Consider the following 26,226-nt stretch of genomic DNA (forward strand, 5'->3'; position numbering starts at 1 on the left):
CACAGCTCCTTCCACACATTGATAATGAGCTGATACATGTGTGTTTCCAAGTTCTTCCCAACCAATATCTGGTGATTGCCACCATGCTGAGCCCTGCAGTGTATATCAAAGGTATAAGGGCCTACAGCCATTTGCATCTTCTTTGCCCTCCCCATCTTCAGACAATGAGCCCTAACCTGCACAAGGTAGAGTTCTAGGAATTAAACCTCAATAAGTGAGTTCCCTCCTGGGTGGTCCTCAAAGAGCTTGCTGTCTACTGAGGGACAAAGAGCAAGGTAATGCAACCATTTAGCAGAAACAACCTATATGGGGTGGACGTCACTGGGTTGCTGAAGCTCTGACCTGGTTTTCAAGGAAAGAAAGATAATGAATAGTACGTGTGGGACAGAGGAAATCAGTTGGGCTGGAAGGAGAACTCACATGTGGGCCAAGAGGCAGAGCGAAAGAGGGTGAGAGAGAGAGAAAGAGAGAGGCAGAGAGAGAATGAATGTACAAAGCAATGTGGGGTGAGCAAAGTACCTAGGACCTTGCCAAAAATGCCTAATTTGTCCAGAACACCAGTTCTCTGAATGTCAAGTATGAGTGTTAGCATACAATATTTATTTGCAACTTATTTTTATAAGTTGGGCATCCTAAAAGAACAAATAAAAAAAGATAAGACACTCAAGTACTGGCGATGTCAAGAAGTAGGTTGAAGAGCATAGAAATCATGCTACTGAGGCCATGTGAAAATCGGAAAGTGTCCATCCAGGAGGACCTCCTGAGGGATGGAGGAACCCAGATTCTGCAAGGAAAGCAGAAATAAATATACTGATTTCTTTCTCTCCCTACTCCTTCATCTTTGTGTGCTGCCTTCCAGTGGCTAAACCAACCAGTATCCTCCTCACAACAGAGAGCTCAGGTGGTTTATTCCAAACAGGCAAAAAGCAAGGACAGGCAAAGCCTGTAATGGATCTGCGGTGGGGGTAGGGGATAACTGGCACAATTATTCTGCCACTGGAGAGATTCAATTTGCAAAAGTGTATGAATGTCTGAAAAGTGATCCATGAACTGAAAAAGTACTTATAAATTACGTAGCAACACAAAATATAATTTAGAATGATGTCACAGCATTTCAAAATGAACAAAATCCAACAACAAAACAAACAAACAAAAAAACAAAAACCCCTCCAATCCTAGATGATACTGACACACAGTAGCATGAAACATAAAAGCTTTCATTTTATTTTCCAAAAATAACACTGATTTTTCAGGGCAACCAATGGAGTCCTTAATATAACAACTTCAAGGTAATGTTTTAAACTACGAAATAGATAACGTTTGTAAATCAAGATAGAGAAGAGAACAAAAATATAAATTCTTCTTTCAATATTAATGGAAACTTCACAGTAAAAACAGGAAATCACAATTTTAAAGAATGTATTTTACCTACACTTCCACCTGAAAAGTCCATTCCACATTGCGTATCACTGGTCCATAAAACATTAGAGCCATTATGATTATACATATTGATATCCCTTGCTATACATTTTAAGAAAAGTGTTTAATGTACCACATTGAATCAATGCTTACTGCATGCACTATACACATTTATGTGGGAGAAGAGCAAGACAATTTCCTATCTTGCACTAATAATTTATGTAACAGCAAAATTTATGTTTTTATTTAGTTAACGATTATGCTGTAGGTCATAATATAAACTAGAAAATGCACTAGTATCAGTCTTGATGATGCTTTGGCTTGTGTGTGCAACAAGGAAAGCCATTTGAATACAATGAAATAAAATTTTATGTGCATTCCAATAATACCTAGTCTTATTCTAAGAGAAAAATAAATCACTGTGCATCCTCTTTCTTCATCAGTCTTAGAAAAAACAATGAATGCTGTAAATGGATTTAATTCCTGGTCACTGAGGATACACTTTTTCAGCATTCTGAAAAAAAAAAGTGGTCTATGTGTATATGTTTTTGCTACTACTTTCTGCCAGTAATTTTCTTAGAAATTCCATGAGATTTGAAATTGAAGAATGAGATAGAACAATCTCTTCATGACAAGAGTAATGCCACTAAAGCCCATTTCTATGAGTTTAAGTGGTACTTGGGTGGCAAATCTCAATGACACTTTCATATATCCTCATTTGCCTGAACTCTCAGGCCTGAAAGATCACAGTTTCTTAATGTTGATAAGACAGCAAGATAATATCTTCAAAAGATGGAATTGAGTTCTAAATAGGTTGATAGCCAGCCATTTTCTTCATTTTCAACATATCTTCCCTTATTGGTGAAAAGACACTGATAGATTATTGAGTATATATTGCAATCACTCCTAATTCTGCAGCAGATCATGAAGAAATACTCTGTAGAAGCCTGAGCAAAAGCAGTGGATTGGAAACAATAATTTTGTCTGCCAAGTTAAAAATTTTAAATTCTACCTTTTGTATAAAATTCATCACTTTTGAGTCTCTTGGAAACAAATAATCATCTTCAAAAATAAAACATAATTTTTATCACAAGTTTTATTTGAATATATCTATCTGACACAATATCTCTAATCCTGGATGCCATTTTCAATGACTTGTAGTTGTAGAGACATTTAGTAGTGAGACACAATTTAGCAGTGAGACATAGAGAAGAAACTGATGGTGGAATCTGACCACACCTCATAGTCTTTAGAAATCAACCTGAGTTAATAATTTTATTAAAGTTTATAAAATACTAATGTATTTATGTGATATAATTATCATTATATATAAAAATATTAATTTTAATATTAGATAAGATTAGTGATAACATCTATTTTTAAACACTTTGGTAATGTATAAAAGCAGTTAAAAGATGAAATATTTGAGAAAGGTTGCTATAAAAAAACATAACCTAGAATTTTTAAATGCCATCACAAAGTATAGGTGGAAATTGAGGAAACTAGTATCACATGGATTATTAGTTTGATTACTTGATCTCTCAAGCATGTAAGTGCATAAAATCTAGATCTGTATAATTTAAAATGTGCTCCAGAGAACTCTAGATCACTTGCTTGGTGTGTTTGGAAAATTTCTGTTACATAACTTGCAAATGAAGAGTTAAGGTACAAAAACAAGACATGATAAATCTTTCCATTAATAAACATAATTTCACTTAACCAAGAATTTTCAAAATACATGTGATTTTTGTATTACGTGAAATATTTCTTTTTATTAGAATCGGTGTTCAGTAGAAGATATTTTAGAAAAAATGGTCTAGATCACTGATTTCCTTCATAAGTAATTTAAAAGTACATGATTTAAAACAAAGTAGATCACATAAGTCAGTCTTTCAGACACCATGGCAATAATTATTAAATCATAAAATACTAGCATTTATTTGTCAGCCTGTGCATCTTAATTCAATCCACTCACTAGAGAAGTTGGCGTAATAAAACTAAAACTACTCACTAGAACATAACGATTCAGCATGTTTGTCTTTTAACATTTAAACACTGTCCTTTACCTTCCTTGTCATTACTTCCTGAAGTGCAATCACATTTCATCCTCTAGAATTCTAGAAATGCTTTCATAAGGGTAGAAAACTTCCTTATTAAAAATATCGTGCAAGTTGAAAAGAAAAATTTATTTCACCTTAATTATTTCCCCTCCCTATAATTAGCAGCTAATCTTATCCACACATAGCTCCAGGCTCAGAACTAGTAAATGCCTGCCTGTTAGAATGATTGGGGAACTTTACTTTCTGATAATTACAAGATATAATTACTTTGAAGCTTTCAAAGACCTTTCAGTGATTAGGGAAGCTTTTTTAATTCAGTCATAACATTTGTATTACTAATAAACTAAGAAGTCCTACACTTTAATAGCTGACAAATTTGAAAGAAACACCAATTCTAAAAATGGTATTGCAGGCTTCAGGGAAATCATTTAAAGTACTGAAACATTATATTTTTCAGAATCCAACTTCATAATTTTTCTTTTATAAATATATAGTATATTCAGATGTTTTAATGTTATGGGTATCTTTTTGGGACACTATACCTAGGAAGTAAAGAATAGTTAATAGGAAAACATTTTTTTGTTTGTTTTTCAACGTTTATTTATTTTTGGGACAGAGAGAGACAGAGCATGAACGGGGGAGGGGCAGAGAGAGAGGGAGACACAGAATGGGAAACAGGCTCCAGGCTCTGAGCCATCAGCCCAGAGCCTGACGCGGGGCTCGAACTCACGGACCGCGAGATCGTGACCTGGCTGAAGTCGGACGCTTAACCGACTGCGCCACCCAGGCGCCCCAATAGGAAAACATTTAAAAATTTAGAAGAAAATGTTCTTTTTCAGCAGCACTCAGTCTGCTGAAGCAACCAAAAAAGAGGTGTTAGGAAACTGACTGCCAGGATAACGCACACAAGAGGCTGTCACTAAGGATTTGAATGCCTTAAGAAGGTAGGAGCAATTTTAATTTTCTGTATGACAGTGAATATGACAGGGAAATTGTTGCTGAACTGTAATCTAAATATAGGAAAAACTAGAAGTGGAAAACTCAGGCTTGAAAGTTGAGGAAAAGTAAGTAATTTGCTGAAATTTTAATTCTGATCTTACTTTTCTCTATGATAAAAGGAAGTTTTTGATTGTGTCTTTAAGTTTTCACTGTCACTCTGACTAAAATGTAGCCTATCAATGACAGTGACATGGGATATGCTACACTAAAGGGAGACTTGTGGGAGAACAATTCACTTTCAGAAGCGGAAATACGTGTTAGTGTCCTTTCTTGTGAAGGCATGAGATAATAATCGTCATGTATGTTTACATGTACAATATACTTGCAAGTATAGGAACCTCAGCTAAATTATATTGAAGAATTTTCCTAGAGAGACACTGACATAACTGAAATAAAAGTAGGACTTATATAAAGATGTTAAAGAACTTCTCATGATATCCTCAGATGAGAAGTTCTTTTACTATATTACTAGATAGTTATGGCCCATAATTTCTGTGATTAGTACTATATTTTGATTAATTCAAACATACTTGTCTAAATCTACACCAATGGCTATTGTAAAAGAAGAAATTAGTTTCGGAATTAAATATCTTCAAAAATATTTAGTAGAGGGGTGACTCAGTAGAATGGGCGTTCAACTTAGGCTCAGATCATGATCTCATAGCTCATGGGGTTGAGGCCTGAGTCGGGCTCTGTGCTGACAGCTCAGAGCCTGGAGCCTGCCACAGATTTCTGTGTCTTCCTCTCTCTCTGCCCCTCCCCTGCTCATGCTCTGTCCGTCTGTCTCTCTCTCTCTCTCTCTCTCAAAAACAAACAAACATTTAAAAACATTGAAAAAAAATTAGTAGAAATATCTTTGGGCCCATTTCTACATCCTTCAAACTTTACCCACCTTTTACTCAGTTAGGAGTTATATGACATGACCTTGTTATCAAAATATACCAACTGTACATCAAGTACTGTTCTAAGAAAGATATATGTTATCTCTACCCTTCATAAAAATTGTCATTCTAGATGTTATCCTCATTTTATAGATAGTGAAGTTGAGGTTCTGGAAATTTAAATAATTGCCTGGGATCACACAGCTAGTAAACAGCAGGAACAGGGCTCAAATATATACTTAACTAATTCCAAAGTTTGACTCTTTAAAATGAATCAATCCTTGACCTTCAGATGTATTAATTGCATTGTTTAAATTAAGTTGGTTAAATTTCATAGTTAAGTTTTTAATCCCTCTCATTTCTAAGATTAAATCACTCTGAATTTTAATTTCTTTAATTCAAAGAAGAGGCAAGCCACGTTCATCATCTAGTTGTTGGATTCATTAAAAGAATAAAAGGTGAATATATTTTTTAAGTCAAATTGTTGAACAAACATCTTATTTTTCTTCTAATCTTATGTATTTTAAACAGAAATAATATTTGGATTTCATCAGTTTCCAAAAAAATAACACTGGGAGTATGTAAGAGTAGTTTTATTGCCTAAAAGAAATCTTCATAAAAATTGCTGTATCACAAATTTGAACTGAAACAAGTGTTATTTATTATTCAATTATAAAATACAAGATGACATTCTTAAAGATGACTGATTTTGAATTTAATTACATTCAAAAATTTCCTAAAAATATTATTTGACAGAAACCAATACTACCCTGAAAATGTTCATTTTTTAACAGAAGTAATTTCAAGGGAAATTCTTGACTATATTCATAGATAATGACAACATTCCATAATCTCACATCACTAGACATAGTCAAACCTGTGTCCTCAATACTAATAAGTGAAGCAATAACATAAAATAGCATCTAATTCTTTCTTACAGTTTGATGTTGTAAAACTGACACTTATATTCCTGTTTTAACAATTCCATAAACTTTAAGTTATAAAAAATCTAAAATGTTACACAAAGAAAACACAGAAACTAGAGGAACTATTGCTGAAAATTCTCTTTGAAGCAAAAATTGAAATAAGAGCAGTGTTTAGCAGAAGTTCAGTACAATGAACTTTGCACTTCTGAAATGTGAGGTGTAATGTCCCATTACTTACATAAAGAGCCAGGGCCTGAGCTTGGCAATCACAGATAGGATTTCAATCCTGTCTTTGTCATTTATTAGCTGGGAAATCTGAATTCTGAATGAATTAGTACTTAACTCCTAGGTTTGCTGTGAGGAAAATGAGTGTATTCATAAGGAGCCTTGAACACAGTTTCAGAAAGATATTAAGTACTAATATTGTATAAAAATTTCAGTTCATTTAGAAAATCTAAATACAACTTATATTATTGGGAATACATTTTTTCTCAATTGCAAATTGTGATATATTATGTGACTATGAACTTGTTTTATATTTTTTAAGATACTGGAAAATCTATAAAATGTATCCTATTGATATGCTAATCATATATATATTGATAGAATATGTCCCCTTCATTTTTACATAAAATGAACAAATATAGCATTAAGCATGTTAAACTTCTAGATATTGTTTTAATACAGCTTTTGAAACATTGTTCCACAGGCTAACCCTAAAAAGAACTGGGGCCAATTGACTAACCTATCCAAGTCATTTTTAGGAAATTCCCTGAATCTTCTCTTAAATGTACATATCTCTTTTAGAAAATATATAAATTGGCTCAATTTCATCAAATAAGGAGTAATACTCTGATTTTGCAGTTCACGCTAAGTAGATGAGGAAGCTATTAGGAAAAAGCACTGCACTATTTCATTTATGGTGGAACAGCTCTAATCTGGCTGCCAAATGGAGAAGGGATTTGAGAGAGGCAAAAGTGCAAGTAAGAGAAATAGTACAGGGGCAATTGTGGAAACAGAGGCAAGAAATTAAAATGGTGGTATAGACTTTTTTTGGTAGTATAGATATTTACAGGTAAACAGTAACATCAGTAGTTTACTTTAGTAGTATGGGTAGTTACAGGTAGTCAGATTTACATGTAGTGAAGAATGTGTAACCAAAAAATGCAGCCTGAACGTTCCCTGCAAGAACCAAGTATTGCCCTCACCCATTAACTCAGAACATAACAGAAGAAAGTATAAGATCCAAATACTATCACTGCACTGATTAAGCACTTTCAGTGCCTGACAGTAACGCCTTGGGATGACTGCAGACATGCTGTGGTACTCCATCTAGATCTTCCTTCAGGAATGAAAGACTTATTTAGCCAGATGCTCAGAGATCTGCCAGAAGACACCTTAGCTGTTCATTCCCTGCTGAAGAAAACAATCATGTGCCTCCCTCTCTCTCTGTTCCTCCCCTGCTCATACTCTGTCTCTCTCTCAAAAATAAACAAAGATTAAAAAAAAATTTAAAAAGGGGCACCTGGGTGGCTCAGTCGGTTGAGCTTCCGACTTGGGCTCAGTTCATGATCTCACAGGTTCGTGAGTTCAGGCCCCGTGTCGAGCTCTGTGCTGACAGCTCAGGGCCTGGAGCCTGCTTCAGATTCTGTGTCTCCCTCTCTCTCTGCTCCTCCCCTGCTCATACTCTGTCTCTCTCTCAAAAATAAACAAAGATTAAGAAAATAATCATGTGCAAGATCACAAGTCCCTCCCGGGTAGCCTGCCTCTATCTAATAACTAATTAATATGGGGAATATAAAGGCATAGCCCCCCTCCTTAACTCACAGTCATTTTGTTTCTTTTTTTCTAATTTATTTAATGTTTGTTTATTTGTGGCAGAGAGAGAGAGAGAGAGAGAGAGAGAGAGAGAGAGAGAGATGAACTGTGAGCAGGGGAGGGGCAGAAAGAGAGGGAGACACAGAATCCGAAGCAGGTTACAGGCTCTGAGCTGTCAGCACAGAGCCCGACACCAGGCTTGAACTCAGGACCCCAACTGGGAGATCATGACCTGACTGAAGTCTACAACCAACCGACTGAGCAACACAGGCACCCCAACTCACAATCATTTTGAAGGGCTATCTTAACTCTGGAAGACCCTGTAATGTTGGCTGAGACATTCATTGAGAGTGCACTATAGCTCAACCACCAAATCTTGCTCTGTCTCTTCTCTTCGGCAAGTGCTAATCCCAAGAGCACTTTTCATTAAACGTTCTGAACATTAAGTGGCTTCGGTTGAGTCTCCCAGCCTCACCTCCAACTTGCTTCATACATACTCTGCCATGCTCACTTGCTCTTCTCAGCTCTTCTAATGCTATCTCTCATTTTGAGGAATTTAAGGACACTGATGCCTCTGTTTAGATCACCCTTATCACTATTGTCCCATCCAGGGCTTATTCACTCACATTTTGACTCAATTCTGGGTCACTTATTGGAGATTTTGCCCAAACCTTCATCCTGAATTAAAAGCTTTGCTTTGATCTCTCCTAGTACTGCTTAGAGATTAATCCTGTTACTACATTATCTCACAGAAGGGTTATTATTTCTCTTATTTACCATTCAATGGAGAATAAAACCTTTGAGGGAAGGGAATCTCAATTTTCTTCTGGTTTCTCCAATGTGTTGCACACTGCTGACACAAAATTGGTTTTTAATAAATACCTTCCAATTGAATAAACTGAGGAAGAAGCCTATGAGAGCATGAAATAATAAAGCTGAGAGAAAGTGATTCAAAGCCACTGGAGCTATATTTCAGAATACTTTCTATCATTTTTGTGCAGTTTATTAAACATTAATTCTAATAGCAATAATAATGATAATAATAATAAATGGAACCGATAGGAATATTATTAATACCTAACACTAATAAAGCCCTAACCATCATGAGTTAATGCTAAGTGATTTTATAGCATTTTATTCCAATACCACTGCTGTGTTATCACTATCATCCTCAACCTCATTTACAGTCAAGAAAGACAAGGAAGTTAAGCAATTTGTCCTGGGTTTCAAAGGAAAAGAAAGAGAAGTTAAATGTATCCACCTTTAAATGCATACAGCTAAAAGAAGGTATTTCCAGTATGCTGCTGTTCATTACTGCATCTAATTTATTATATTTATAAAAGTAAGAAAAAAATAAGCGGAAAAACTCAGGGACTAAGAATCAGATTTTAGAGTAATTGGCTAAATGCCTGAACAAATAAAAATTCTCAGATTCTCATTTCCTGTATCTACAAAAATTCAAAACCACTAACTAATAGAGATTGGCACAATGAAATAAGACATTTCATGGATACACAGTAAACACTCATTCCCCTCTTCTCCTCTCCTCTTTCACTCCCTAATGACATTTATCCTAATCATAAGATATTACCTTGGAAATATATTTGGGTTTTGACACTAAAACAATAGACAGATGACTAGTTGTATCCATCTTTGATTTAAATCATCATGCTCAGCCCCTGAGAAATATTAATTAAAATTAAAAATTAAAGATAACTTTAAACTTCATCTAAATTTGTCTTTCACAACATTTTTAAATCTTTTTGTAAGCGATTCAAAAGCAATTATATCATCACAAAAACTCAAATCTAAATAGAGGTATTAAGACAAAAAAAGAGAGTGAAAAAGAAATGAGTTGACACAGAACAAATTCTTCTGTGTAATGAGCCTAGAAGATCAAAGAATCCTCTATTTTTTTCTTTACTGCAAAAAAATAAAAAAATTCACAGGAAAAGTTCAGTTGAAATTGCTCAGGTCATGGGTCACAATTAACTTGTGAGAAAAATTTCATATTGACTTATTAGGAAGAAACATCAAGGAGACCATAAAAAACATTCTAAAAGTTGCTCTGGGACACATCTTCAAATGGTTCATTATCACATTGCCTAAAAATGTCACCAGTGATAAATAGCTTTTGTGATAGACAGAACTTCTTAGCCTAATATCCTTACCACAACAGGTCCAAAATTTGCTTTTAAGTGAATTTTAGGCAGATGGCTATTCTCTTGGCCAACAATATTTTGGGAATACTACTCTAGGATCTGGACCATTCTTGGTATCACCATTCTGATACTCAGTAAGCCTGATCTTGCAGGAGTGAGCAGAAATTGTTAGTGTACATTCCAACTGAAAATTCCATATTATATCACTGGACTATTAGGAAAGTAAGAAAAATTATATCACCTTCACAAAATTGAGAATTTTATAGATGTAATATAGATTTAAAAAATAATGGAAAATAATATAACTCTACAACCATAATCTTGGGCTAAGTACAGTTATGATTATGAGAGCTAACTTCATAAACAGAGATATTATTTCTAAGCTCTGGAATGATAATATGGTGATCATAACATTTGGTTAAGACAAGCTCAAAACATCAGCTTTATATTAGAAAATAACATTTGGCAGAACCTTTCATAACTTTGCTTTTTAATTTCACATAATATTAAATCTTTAGGTTTCAGTGTTTAAGAAAAGAGATAATTTTTAAGATTTTAAAACTGTCATTTCATCAAGGTCTATAAGTAACAATATTTTTTCTATTTAACTTCATATTTTCAATAACCAGACGATGATGTTGACAGGTATTGATTTAATTTATGTAGATATATGTATATGCATGTGCTGCAAAACCAATACCAATATTATATAAATTTTTTCTAAAGAAAATATACATTTATTTATTGTGGTAAGAATACTGAAACATGAGGGCACCTGGGTGGCTCATTTGGTTAAGTGTCTAGCTTTGGCTCAGGTCATGATCTTGCAGTTCGTGAGTTCGGGCCCCACATCAGGCTCTGTGCTGACCACTCAGAGCCTGGAGCCTGCTTCAGATTCTGGGTCTCCCTCTCTTTCTTCCCCTCCTCCTATTGCGCTCTGTCTCCCTCTCTCAAAACATGAATAAACTTTATTTTAAAAAAAAAATTTTTTTTTCAACGTTTATTTATTTTTGGGACAGAGAGAGACAGAGCATGAATGGGGGAGGGGCAGAGAGAGAGGAAGACACAGAATCGGAAACAGGCTCCAGGCTCTGAGCCATCAGCCCAGAGCCAGACGCGGGGCTCGAACTCACGGACCGCAAGATAGTGACCTGGCTGAAGTCGGACGCTTAACCGACTGCGCCACCCAGGCGCCCCAAAACATGAATAAACTTAAAAAAATTTTTTTAAAAAGAATACTGAACATGAGATTTACCCTCTTAACAAAATTTTAAGTGTACAATATAATATTTTTAACCACAGGAACCATGTTGAACAGATCCCAATACTTGCAAAACTGAAATTTTATACTTGTTGATAATCCCCCCATTTTCTCATTCTCCAAGTCCCTGGAAACCAACATTTAATCTCTGTTCCTACAAAGTTGACTATTTTAGATACCTCTTTATGTAAGGTCATACATTCTTTTCTGTCTCAGGCTTATTTCTCTTAGCATAATTTCTTCTAGGTTCATTCATGTTATTGAATATGGCAGGATTTTCTTCTCTTTTAGGCTGTATAAATGAATATTATTCAGCCTAGAAGAAAATCCTGCCATATATATGGAAGGATTTTCATATATATATATATATATTCATATATATATATGAATATATATATATTTTCATATATATATATTTTCATATATATATTTTTTCATATATATATTTTTTCATATATATATAGCATACACACACACATATATATTTTTACATTTTACATTTTTACATATTATATACATATATATATATTCAATTATATAATATATAAATGAATATTATTCATCCTAAAAGAGAAGAAAATCCTTCCATATATATGTGGCATACACACACATATATATATATTTACATTTTACATTTTTACATATTATATACATATATATTCAGTTATATAATATATAAATGATTATTATTCAGCCTAAAAGAGAAGAAAATCCTGCCATATATATGTATGTATATATATATATATATATATATATATATATGCATACACACACATATATACATATTTTTACATGAAATATATATATTTATATATATATATATAAGTACATATATATTTTTGCACTGATTTTCTTATCCATCAGTCTGGTGATGGACATTAGGTTATTTAGATACAGATAGAGATAAGAGATAGAAATAGAGATAAATAGAGATAGAGACAGAGATAGAGATGATAGAGATAGCATTCTAAATAATGCTTCAATGATATGGGAGCACAGATAATCCCTGCAAGTTCCTGATTTCAAATCTTTTAGATATATACCTGGAAGTAGAATTGCTAGATGATATGGTAGTTGTATTTTGAACTTTTTCGGGAACTTCCATATAGATTTCCATAGCGGTGGCAGCATTTATCATTCCCACCAACTGTATGTATATGAAGGTTCCAATTTCTCCACCTCCTAGCCAAACTTTTTTTTTTTTTAAGTATGAGGTGATATATAATTGTGGGTTCAATTTTCATTCCCCTGATGACTGGTAGAACACTTTTTTATATACCTCTTGGTCACCAGATTATAAGACTTCCCTCAAGAAACGTCTGTCTATTCATGTCCTTTGACCATTTTTAAATCAGATTGTTTGGGGGGTTTTTCTTGTTGTTATTGAGCTGTATGAATCTCTTATATATTATGGATATTAACCCCCTATCTGATATATGGTTTACAAATATTTCTTCCAGTCTGTATTGCATTTTAATATTGTTGATTATTTATTTCAGTGTGCAAATGAGTTTTAGTCTGATGTAGTTCCATTTTCTATTTTTGCTTCTACTGCATTCACTTTTGAACTTATATCCAATAAATCATTGACAAGACCAATGTCATGAAGCATTTATTCTATGTTTTCGTCTAGGAGTTTTATAGTTTCAGGTTCTATATTTAAATCTTTATTACACTTTGAGTTGTTTTTTTTTTCTGCATAGGTAAGATAAGGGTCCAATGTTGTTCTTTTGCATACAGATCCCTAGTTTTCATAACACTATTTGTTAAAAAGACTTTCATTTCCCCATTGCATGATTTTGGCACTTTTATCAGAGATAAGTTGACCATACATGTATAAATTAATTTCTGGGCCCCGATTCTATTCCATTAGTCTATATATATGTATATATATGTATATGTATGTATATATGTGTGTGTGTTTCTTGTGCTGGCACCATACTGTTTTAATTACTGTAGTTTTGTAATATATTTTGAAGTCAGGACATGTGATTCCTTCAACTTTGTTCTTCTTGCTTAAGATTGCTTTGGTTATTTGGGACATTGTGTGGTTCCATATAAATGTTAGGATTATTTTATCTATATCTGTAAAGAATATCATGGGATTTTGATATCAATTGCATTTAATATATATAACACTTGGGGTAATATGAATAGTTTAACAGTGTCAAGTCTTCAAATCAATGAACACATGATGTCTTTCCATTTATTTGTTTATTTCTTTCATCAATGTTCTGAGTTTTCAGTGTACAAATCTTTCATTATCATTGGTTAAATTAATTCCTATTTTATTATTTTTAGTGGTATGGTAAATGCAATTGTTCTTTTCATTTCCTTTTCAGATAGTTTATGTTGGTGTATAGAAACACAATTGATTTTTATATGTTGATTTTGTAGTCCATAATTTTACTGTATTTACTAGTCTACTAGTGATGTCGTTAGAATTTTCTACATATTAAATCATGCTGTCTGCAAACAGGTATAATTTTACTTCTTTCTTTTTGATTTGGATGCAGTTTTGTTTGTTTTTGTTTGGTTGCTTTGTTTTTGCATAAATTCTCTGTCTAGGACTTCCAGTACGATGTTGAATAATATTGGCAGGAGTGGATGTCCTTGTCTTGGTTCTGATTTTAGAGGAAAAGCTTTCAATTTTCCTCCATTGAGTATAATGTTGTATATGGCCTTTATTATGATGAGTTATATTACTTCTATACCCAACATGTCAAGGGCTTTTATCAATAAAATATATATTTTGACAAATATTTTTCAGTGTCTATTGAGATTATCATGTGATTATCTTTCATTCTGTTAACATTTATTAATTTGTGTATGTTAAAACTTCTTTGAATTCCTTGGATAAATCCCACTTGGTCATGGTGTATGCTCCTTTTAACATAGTGTTGAATTTATTTTGCTAGCATTTTGCTGAGAATATTTGTACCTAGTTCATCAGGAATATTGATTGGCCTGTAGTTTCCTTTTTTGTAGTGTCTTTGTCTTTGGTATCAGTGTAATTCTGTTTTAGTAAAATGAATTTGGAATTATTCCCTTTTCTTCAATGTTTTGGAAAAAATTCAAGGATTGTTCATTATTCTTTAAATATTTGGTAGAACTGTTCACTGCAGGTATTTGCTCCTGAGTTTTTCTTTGATGAGAGGATTTTTATTACTCATTCAATCTCCTTATACATTGTTGGTCTTTTCAGATTCTCTATTTCTTCATGGCAGTGTTGGTACGTTGTAGGTTTCTAAGAATCTATCCATTTCTTCCAGGCTACCCAGTTTGTTGGCATATAATTATTTATATTGTCTCCTATGATATTTTTTATTTCCATAACATTGGTTGTAGAGTATACTCTTTCATTCCTCATTATTTTTGCCTTCTCTCTTTTTTTCTTAGTCTAGCTATGGGTTTTTAAATTTTATCTTTTCAAAACACCAACTCTTAGTTTAATTGATGTTTTCTATTACCTATTTCATTTACTTCTGTTTTACTTTTTATTATTTCCTTCCTTATGCCAAATTTGGTCTTGGTTTCTTCTTCTTTTTCTAGTTCCTGGGTTGTGAAGTCAGGTTGTTTGAGATCTTTGTTAATATGACATTTATGCTATAACTTTTCTCTTAGTACTACTTTTACTTTATCTCATAAGGCTTAGATTATTGTGTTTTCATTTTCATTTGTCTCAAGATATTTTCTCATTTCGATTTTGATTTTTTTCTTTGACCCAATGATTGGAGTTGGCTGCATTGATTAATTTCCACATATTTGTTATTTTCTTTCTGTTATTAATTTCTAGTTTTATTCCATTGTGATAGAAAGATACTTGGTATGATTTTAATATTCTTTTTTTTTTTCAACATTTATTTATTTTTGGGACAGAGAGAGACAGAGCATGAACGGGGGAGGGGCAGAGAGAGAGGGAGACACAGAATCGGAAACAGGCTCCAGGCTCTGAGCCATCAGCCCAGAGCCTGATGCGGGGCTCGAACTCACGGACCGCGAGATCGTGACCTGGCTGAAGTCGGACGCTTAACCGACTGCGCCACCCAGGCGCCCCTGATTTTAATATTCTTAATATTGCTAAGAATGGTTTGTGACTAATCATAAGATATATCTTAGAGAATGCTCCACTTGTGCTTGAGAAGAATGTCTATTTTGCGTTATTGGGAACATTCTCTATATGTCTTTAAGGTCCATTTGGTCTATAGTACTGTTCAAGTCTGTTTTTTTTCCTTATTGACTATCTGTGTAGATGTTCTATTCATTATTGAATGTGGTATGTTGAAGTCTCTTATTATTATTGTATTGTGCCTACCTCTCCCCTCCAGATCTACGTTTCCTTTATATATGTATGTGCTCTGATATTTGGTGCATAGTTATAGTTACATATAACCCTGATGAATAGACTCTTTTATCATTATATAATGACTTAATTTGTCTCATGACATTTTGACCTAAAGTCTATTTATGTCTGATATAAACATTGCCACCTCTGATCTCTTTTGGTTATCATTTGCATAGAATACCTTTTCTATCCATTCACATTCAGACTATTTCAAAACAAAATACTACTCTATGGGGCACCCTGGATGACTGAGCTAGTTAAGTGTTCAACTTTTGATTTTGGTTCAGGTCATGATCTCATAGTTTGTGGGATTGAGTCCTGCATCGGGCTCTATGGTGACAGCACAGAGCCTGCTTGGGATTCTTTCTATCCCCCCCTCTCTCTCTGCCCTCTCTCCCAAAACAAATTAATAAACTTTTTTTAAAAAAACTACTCTTTGTAGATATTATGACTCACATATTAATATAACTATAGTCAATATTAGAAAATAATTCATTACTTTTTTAATATTTAAAAGTTATTTTGCAGAACCTGTACAAAATTTAAACATAGCAACTCATTATGAACAACTTCAATTCTAAAATATTTTAACCTTTGTACCTGAAGTAGAACTTGATTGTCTATTAATATGCAATACTGTGCTTGATGAGTGTAAATTGGTAAAAGAACACTCTAAGAAAAAGTTTTCCATATACTTCAATATTTTTACAGAAGAATAGGTAATATACTGCAGATGAGAAAAATACCTTTAAGTATAGAAAATAGAAATGCAGAAGACCACGGAGGGAATACCTACAAAAATATATAACCACCATGTTGAAAATGATGATGTTAATTGCGTATATTTGCATAAAACATTTGCTATGAAATAAATGTAGATAAATAAGGATATATTATCTTGTCTTTGATTCATTGCTTCATCTCAGCTCTACAAGAAACAAATCAGTTATAGTGTTCGTTATTTTCCTTCCTATTTAGAATTGCTTTTTTTGGCAAACATTTCAGTAAGTTTTATGTATGAGAAAATCAAGTGAGTTTGAAATTTATAAAGGTTGTGAGGAGCTATATATCAACTAAACAGAATTTTTGTAAATATATTTTAAAGCAAATCTTATCAACCAAATGTCAGAATTATTCCACTGATACTCATACTACTGCCACATGCTCACTCTAGAAATGAGCAAGCTGTTCACCAGAGATTCAAACTATAAGCAGAAGTAGAAAATTTTATTTGTTCTGTGTATTTCCTGATAAACAAAACAATTGCCAGCCATTCTCTTTTCAAAGAGAATGGTACACATTTGATAACAGTACTGTTAGAGAAAGACATATACCATATAATTTCACTCATATGAGGAATTTAAGAAACAAAACAGATGAACATGGTGAGGGAGGGGGGCGGTAAAAAAAAAAAAAGAAAGAAAGAAAGAAAGAAAGGCAAACCAGAAAGCAGACTCTTAACTACAGAGAACAAACTTAGGCTTGCTGGAGGCAGGTCGGCAGCGGATGTCTTAAATGGGTGATGAGTATTAAGGAAGGCACTTGTAATGAGCATTTGAGTGTTGCATGTAAGTGATGAAACACTAAGTTCTACACTTGAAACTAATACTACACTGTATGTTAACTAACTGGAAGTTAAATAAAAATGAGAAACAATAGTATTGTTAGAATCAGAAGAAATGCCTATAATATAGTCACTTCTCAAAGAAAGAAACACATTCATTGGAAATTTCCAAATAAATTTCCTTCTTCTCTGACTCTTTCAGGATGCTGCCTTTCATCTTTTGTTGTACAGATTTGTAATACAATTTTCCAAAGATACAATGTGAGGCTTGTGAGAACAAGAGAGGGTTGAAGCATTTTGGTGTCTAAAACCATCCATAAATCAAAGTAATATGACTCTGCAGTAGATCTACACAGAAATAAAACAACAGTTGCCCAGTTATTTGCAGGGTGGGCTTTGTCAAATATACGTTTGAATACACGTTGATGATTTGTAGCTAAGTAAATAGATATGAAATAATTTCATATCAAAGGAGGAATGGCAAAATTTATTATTTTTTTTTATCTTAAGTTATATAAGTAATCACACAAGAAGCCTCTAATGACAGGTTAGGATTTTAGGTTTTTCCATTTAATGTCTGGTAATTACGGTAAAGGAGTTTTGATGAAATTCTGAAATGTCATCCAAATCAAAAAACATTAAATTTCTGAAATAAATTTATTCCTAAGAATACATTTTAAACCACTCTGAATGAATACAATAGTTTTGAATATTTCTTTAAGTTTAATGGAACAAGGGTCTTTGTGACAATTACAAAAGTGTAACCCATCCAGGCAGATGAGTAATAACAAAATAATTTTTATTTTATTTTATTACATGTATTAGGCCTATTCAGGTTTATTGATATGAATAGTATATCTGATCACAATTCTGTCATAATATTTTATGTTTTTTGTTATACCTGCTATGTTTCTTTCTCTACAGCCTATGGTTATAGTTACATACTAGATATAGTTTTCCCTAATGAATTATTATCTGTGACATACAGGTAAAACTCTAGTACTATCTTACTCATTAATATTAAATTTCTATATTTTTCTTCAAAACACTGACATAGCCACTCTTTAATGCACAAAATAGCATTTAAGACAATTTAAATTAAGTACATACAGATAATTTTTAACAATATCATCTATGTGTACAATGTCTATGTATACAGACATTGAGCATAAAGTATATCTATGGATTGAAAAAAAATGTTGTAAAAATATATATTTCTATTAGAAACAGGTCTATATTCTATTTTTAGTATTTGCTTTCTAGTAACAGATCTTAAAGTTTTCATGTTATATATTTTTTTCTCAGTCATTTTAATTTTCTAAACTCAACTAACCGTATAATACAAAGAACTCTTTGTTTAAATTAAAATTAAAGACACTATGATTAAAAAATAGTTTCTTTAGTGTATATTAGCTATATTCCAAACCTCTGATTTAAAAAAAAAAATTATACATGCCAAGGGATATTATCAGAATGTATAAAAAATGCCAGAATATAGTAGATAAAATTTTATCCTAATACATGATTATGAACAGCTTTAATCAGGTCTAAAAAATGCATGAAGTCAATAGTACTTCTTCATTAATTTCTTCATATTTTGAACTCTTTAAAAAGGCAACTGAAATTGCTCTAAATTACTAAACTTGTTTATTAGACTAGAAAAAAGTGTCTCTTTCATTTCATAACTTTTATCCCAAAGCAAATGAGAAAATAATTTAATACTTTCATATGATCTTTCATAAAATTAAAGAACATTTGCAGTTAAGCCAACTCTTTCATATTAAGTTTAATTAGTTATTGAAATGATCAGCTTTGCTATAACTTCTTTAAGATGATATATATCACTAAGCTTATTAACTAATTGAAATATAAAATAACTCTAAATTGCATGTGGCATATGTCCCATGTATTAAATTCCAAATTTACCATCTACTTTAATATATGTGAGAAATCCTAAAATAATATATTTTTCTCCAATTGATATTATAGAAAAAATTACAATCATAATTTACAATTATTTATATCTTTCGATGTAACATTGCATTTGTTATTTCATGAAAAGTATTAATGAATCAGACCCAGTTGGCACTATATTATCACTTAATTACTTAATATCAAGCATTACTCCCCAAATAGGGCAATCTCTTTGAAATTAACTTCTAGAATTTTATTTGTAAATTTTTATCAAAGTATATGAGGCCAAATTTTATAGATTCCTAAATATGCTCAACTTATTAAGAGTTACTACTTCAATCCTTGCTTAAACCAGTTATATATTCCGTATTATGTAACCAGAGCATGTAATTCAGAGATATGAAATTCTGAATTGTGAAATAAAGAAATAAAAGTATATATATACATATACATATACATATATATATATATATATACACCTTATGTCCTTATTTGAAAAATCACTCAAAACAAGAAAACAAGCGGAGAACCAATCACCAATTTAGGAGAATTATGCTCACTTGTATGTTAACCTCGGACTCAGTGATATTTTGCAAGTTTCTATTTCAATTGACAATGCAATAAGGTAAAAAGAAAATTAACATGGTGTCACTAATTTGAGAAAAAAACTGAAACAGCATTATAAGAAATATTTCTAGGAACATCTAAAATAAATGAAATAATTGACATTTTTGTTTTAAGAACTACCTTGAAAACCAATGAATCCAATGCTCTAATCCTATTAATGATGAAACTGAGGTCCCAAAATACTAAGATTTATCAAAAATCAAAACTGAAACCGAAACTTGGATAATCACTTATGTAATCTTTCAAATACTATTAACCAAGTTCAAAAACTTATTCCAATTTTTACTTACTAATAATAGTTAGTAAGCCCTTTCTGTACATGAAGTACTCTACCAGTAGCTGGCCATGTCGAAGTTAGAAAATTAAAATGTTCCTGTAAACAGGTCACTTAGTTTTTATAAAATAATTAATCATTTTTCTCTTTTAAATGGTGACCGTTTTAGTAAAAAAATAATAAATTAAATAATAATGAAGTTGCATAACACTTACTATCAATAATACCCCAGTATTAACTCCTCAATAATGCTTAATACCTCAACAGTCCTCTCAGAGTTTCATAGATTTTAAGTACTGAAGCTGGTAAAGTTTTTGACAGGTACAACTATCATAAAGATAAAACAAGGACATTAATTCATTATGAAGACTGATAAATGATACTTCACACTTATATTGTTTAGGTGCTAATTGTGATGACCCCAAAGAAGATCCAGATGCACTTCATTTACCAAAATTTTGAGTGTATGAAGAATGATAAATGCCTATAATGACATTCTATCACTGCTCAAATGAATTTGGAGGCAATGAATTCCACTTCTTCTCTGACAGGACATCATAGCATTGGGTAAAATATTTCAAAGACTAATAGCTTGTCAGGGAAAGCTCAAACTGATAAGAATTATCTGTAAAATTATATATCCCTTTGTTTGAAATTATTTCATGCAAAAATGTGAAGAACTGCAGAGGGTGCATATAATATTCTAAATGAATATGGGAAATGTCAATATTTCATTTAAAGCTTTCATGAAGAATGACGGTGGAAAGTTAAAATAGAACTCAAACTCAAGTAATGTTTTAAAGATTGCAAGCCAAGTGTAGCAGTTTGGAATCACCACCTGACAAACTGGCATGAAGAATCAAAGGAGATCTTATAGAAAGTATGACAACCTTGTAGATAGGTTAAATTAAAATCTATCAACATGTAAAATGAAGGGAAGAGAAAGATTCTTCTTGACTCTAATGGACAGAGCCTGCTGGTGGATTTAGGAAATTAGAAATGTTGATATAAGCAGAAAGTTCTCAGAAACTGCTATAGAACATTGACCCAAATTGCCTGGAATTTGCAAAATTTACCCAGACACTAGAATATTTCAGAAAAATATGAAATATAATAACACTAACTTTACTCCAACTTTACAGAAGCAGAAACAGACTTCCTGAATATTGTTCTTGTCTCATTCTTATAATCTCTTATTGGAAGTAAGAAATCCATGCACATGGAAATATAAGCATAAGTGCTGGACTAACAAGTGATTTAAACAATCTCTAAATTCACAAGTTGTAAAAGAGTGTATGAGTTAACCCAAAGCCAAAGAGAACTATCTTTTACCCAATTATCCTCCAAAGTGGTCTCATAAATGTTTTCCCCCTTCACTTTGTCAACACCATGATTACTGTAAACCCAAAGTTGATATAGAGCAAATTATAATCCAAAATACAATATCAACTGTCTTAGTTTGGGCCACTATCACAAAATAATATAAGCTGTGTGCTGAAACAATAAAAATTTGTTTCTCACAGTTTTGGAGACTGGGAAGTCCAAGATCAAGGTGCCAGTAGATCCAATGTCTGGTGAGGGCACTTTTCATGGTTTTCAAAGAAGCATCTTCCTATCCTATCCTCACATGGTGGAGAGAGGGAGAGACAGAGAGAAACAGAGAAAGGGAGAAAAAGCTGTTTCCTGACTCTTCCTATAAAGGCATTAATCCCATAATGAAGTCTCCACCCTGATGACTTAATTATCTCCCAAAGACCCCATCTCCAAACACCATTATCTTGGAGATTAGAATTTCAATATATGAATGGGGAGGGGGACGTGGTGACACAGAAATTCAGTCTATAGGACTGATAAATTCATACAAGTTACACCCTCAGTTTTGTGCTTTCCATGAAACTGTCTTCTAAGAAAACATGCTTAACTGACCCACAGATTGAAGTCATCAGAATTATTGAGGGGTGCCTGGGTGGCTCAGTCGGTTAAGTGTCCGACTTTGGCTCAGGTCATGATCACACAGCTCGTGAGTTCGAGACCCGTGTCAGACTCTGTGCTGACAGCTCAGAGCCTGAAGCCTGCTGCAGATTCTGTTTAGGTCTCTGTCTGCTCCTCCCCCCATTCGCACTCTCTCTCTCTCTCTCTCTCTCTCTCCCCCAAATATAAATAAACATTAAAAAAAATTTACAGAATTATTGAGATTGGATTCATAATTAAAGCAATATTACAATTGTCACACATTGACCTATTTGTTGCATAAATAATAAAACCAGCATTTGGGAGCAGCAACTAGAACTTATTTGCAGAACAAAATAAGATATATATATATACACAGAGAGAGAGAGAGAGAGAGAGACAGAAACAGAAACAGAGAGAGTCAGAAACAACATAAAGAGGCAAATACCTTCAAGTTTCCCCAAAGCTTTTTTTAGGAATCACATTTAAACCTGCAAATGAGACAAAGGTGAAGAAATGTTTTATAAATTGATGAGGTCACCTGAAAACTGACAAAACAAATTATTGTGAATGTTGAAAGAGTCTACAGCAAATGAAATAAGTGAGGGAAAAGATTACATGATTTACTGTTCAGGCTATCAAGGAGGAATTTATAGTAACCAATTCACCAAAAATAAATCTTAGGAAGCCAGATAAATTTTTTAAAAGCCTTACTGAATATCACATATCTACTTAAAGGTACAAAGACCTACAAAGAGTGTCACAATCTTACAACAACAAAAATCCAGGAAAACAGCAAGTTCACAACTTTACTTGAAACTACCAAAAAGTTGAAGTGGCAAGACTAGCAATCGGTCCTTCATCTATGGAGAGGCAAGCACCTGAAGAGATGCATGGGGATTTGACCATTTGCTTACTTGCAACAGGCAGAGCTATGATGGACTATGAGGATTTCAGATAAGATAACCTGCTGGAGGCTTGGAGTGAATCTTCCTATAGTGTTGTCCTATTACGGATGCCTATGGAGATAACAGAGCACTTCTAGAGGTACCCACAGTTCCTTTCTACCCAATATTGCTACCCTGATGGTGGGGACAAGAGATATCGGTCTGATTAAACGTGTCTTATGCAGGCAATGTGTCTCTTAGTCTCAGAGGATTGGCTTCTCTGGCCCTGCTCTTTCTACTTCTCATATCTGGTTCTGGGCTCAGCACTTATCCATACCCTTTCCTCATTAATAGAAGTCTTTTGTTCTTACATCCTCAGCTTTAATGGCTTTCCACCAGTGTCCTCAGCATTTTTATGAGAAAATGTGGAGCCTTTAGGATGTTACACATATAGGGAGAGTTTGCCAAGTCTTGATGACTTTTTTACAATATAATTCATTAGATACCCACAAAGATTATTGAGCAGAGTCCTGAGAAAGCATCCATCATAGTATATACTTTGAAGTAGAGAATAGCACAGGCTATATGAGGAGCACAAAATTTACCAGCACCCTTCTGCTTTAGTCCCCTAGAAAACAAGTCTTTATCTTTGGGAAAGGGCAACAAAAACATATTCTGATGGCACAGGTGTAAGTTCAATGCTGCTGGGGAAAGAGAACGGAAAAATATCCTCTACTACATGGGAAGCAGTAGGATAATCGCTGGGCCTAGTACTAGAGAGTGGGAAAAGATTAGCTCCTTGGGAAGCCCAAAATTCTGAGATGCTGGGACATAGTGTCTGCCTGTGGCTTAATCAGAATGATCTTAAGTATCGGGGTAGCAAGTATCAGGTAAAAAGTTACAGTATTTACCCCTGGGAGTGTTCCTTTGTTTTTGTAGATAATCCCCATAGAAATATAACACAAAAAAGGGGCATCTGAGTGGCTCAGTTGGTTAAGCATGTGACTTCAGCTCAGGTCATGATCTCATGTTTTGTGGGTTTGAGCCCCGCGTTGGGCTCTGTGCTGACAGCTCGGAGCCTGAAGCCTGCTCTGGATTCTGTCTGTTTGCCGTTCTCTCTCTCCTCTCTCTACCTCTCCCCTCTCTCTCTCTCAAAAATAAACTAACATTAAAAAAAAAATGAAAGAAAGAAATGTATCACAAAAGGAAGACCTAAAGCTGATAGCAGAATAGATAAGGAGAAAAATCATATGGCCCCACCTTAATCACAAATTATGCCTTGAGGCATGTGTTGGCTGACATATGCTGAGGTTATTTATAGTGCCCACCACCACTAGAAATACTTTTGTTTGGATTAATTGAAACTACCACACCAAAGGTCTAGGAGAAAAAAAGACAGATACATTTGCATTCAATCGATTTCTCTGTCTCTGCTGTCCTAAAAAAGATACCGAGTTTCATAAAAATACTATGAAACATATGGAAAAATAAAATAACAACACACAGCCAAAAGACAAAAAAAAAAAGGAAAGAAAGAAAAAGCAGAATTTTATTTAGATATGAGACTTTCAGTTCAGCTCAAGCATGTGAAGAACTTAAAAGTTGTCTCTTCCACCCTTACTGGAGTATTGTGATCACTCTTAAGAGTTAAAAATTCCAGGGTCCCCAGTCTAGTGGGACCCCACAATATTGTGACATTTACCTTGAACTGTTCAGCCAGGTTCCCTTGGTAAGTATCAGAGAAAAATCCCCTTGGGTTTCCAGCAGTTGGAGGAGAAAGGAAACATTTAAGATAAACCAGAGAACTCTGTTCTTAACAAGACATGCTTTCAGGTGAAACTATTTAACTAGAGCCTAACTTGCTGGGGTATTATCAGAGTCAGACTTACCTGGGGAAGGGAAAAACCTAACTTCAACTAGCTTTAGCCTTCCATGTAGGGAAGGAAAATACCCAACACTCCAGCCTACACACTCTAGCCATAATGTCCCATGGCGAAGCAGGGAGAATAAAATTGAGAAACACTTGTGAAATTCAGTCCAAAGGCCTACAGTTACTAAAAGACTGAGACCTGGTCAGAGGGCCATTTCAGATTGCTTACCCTCTTCCCACACCTCACCATATTACTAAAGGTCTATTTACAGCTGTTCCTTTTACTTAATACATCATGTCTGGTATCAAGAAAAAAAATCACAAGGCATAACAAAAGGCAAAAATCACATTTTAAAATACAAAGTGAGCATCAGAACCAGATGTGGCAGGAATATTGAAATTATCAGACCAGGAATTTAAAATAACTGTGATTAATATGTTAAGGAGGACCGTAATGGACTGTAATGGACAAAGCAGATAGCATGTAAGAACAGATGGGCACTATAAGCAGAGAGAAAGAAAGCCTAAGAAAGATCCCGCCTACCAAATGTTACAGATAAAAAACACTAGGGGAACCTGCGTGGCTCAGTCAGTTAAGCATCTGACTCTTGATTTCGGCTCAGGTCATGATCTCAAGGTTTGTGAAATTGAGCCCCATTTTGGGCTCTGTCCTGACAGTGCAGAGCCTGTTTGGGATCCTCTCTTCCTCTCTCTCTGCCCCTCCTCTGCTTGCGTGAGCAGGTGCTCTCTTTCTCTCACTCTCTCTCGATCTCTGTCTCAAATAAATAAATAAATAAATAAATAAATAAATAAATAAATAAGTGGGGGGGTGGGGGGAGGAAACACCATACCAGAAATGAAGAATGCTGTTGGTAGGCTTAATAGTAGACTGGACATGGATCAGAAAATTTCTGAGCTACAGAACATATCAATAGAATCCTCAAAAACTGCAAGGCAAAGAAAACAAGGACAAAACAAACAAAACAAAACAAAACAAAAAACAAATACACCAGAATATCTAAGGACTGTGGGACAACATACATGTAATGGAATACCAGAAGAAGAAAGAGAGAAAAGTACAGAAGAAGTATTTGAAATGATCATGGTTGAGAATATTCCCAAATTAATTTTGGACACAACACCGCAGATCCAGAAAGCTCAGAGAAAATCAAATAGAATAAAGGCCAAAAAACAAAACAAAACAAAACAAAACAAAAACCTATATGCTGGCATACTGTTTACAGAAAATAAAAGGCAAAAAAAAAAAAA

At 33.6% G+C, this 26,226-nt stretch overlaps 1 long non-coding RNA gene across 1 annotated transcript in view; it reads right to left on the reverse strand.

Annotated features, from left to right (window-relative positions):
- The window catches only part of LOC121029831 (uncharacterized), a 324,524-nt gene that overhangs the window by 2,153 nt on the left and 296,145 nt on the right, over window positions 1-26,226 (reverse strand). Inside the window, exons 4-5 of the long non-coding RNA XR_005789925.1 lie at window positions 22,649-22,691; window positions 21,772-21,867 (exon numbers count right to left, since the gene is read on the reverse strand). This is a non-coding gene — a long non-coding RNA (uncharacterized LOC121029831). The remainder of the gene's footprint in view (window positions 1-21,771; window positions 21,868-22,648; window positions 22,692-26,226) is intronic.

Source organism: Herpailurus yagouaroundi, unplaced genomic scaffold, assembly GCF_014898765.1.
Source record: "Herpailurus yagouaroundi ecotype Mexico unplaced genomic scaffold, PumYag 139, whole genome shotgun sequence".
NCBI classification, from domain to species: domain Eukaryota; kingdom Metazoa; phylum Chordata; class Mammalia; order Carnivora; family Felidae; genus Herpailurus; species Herpailurus yagouaroundi.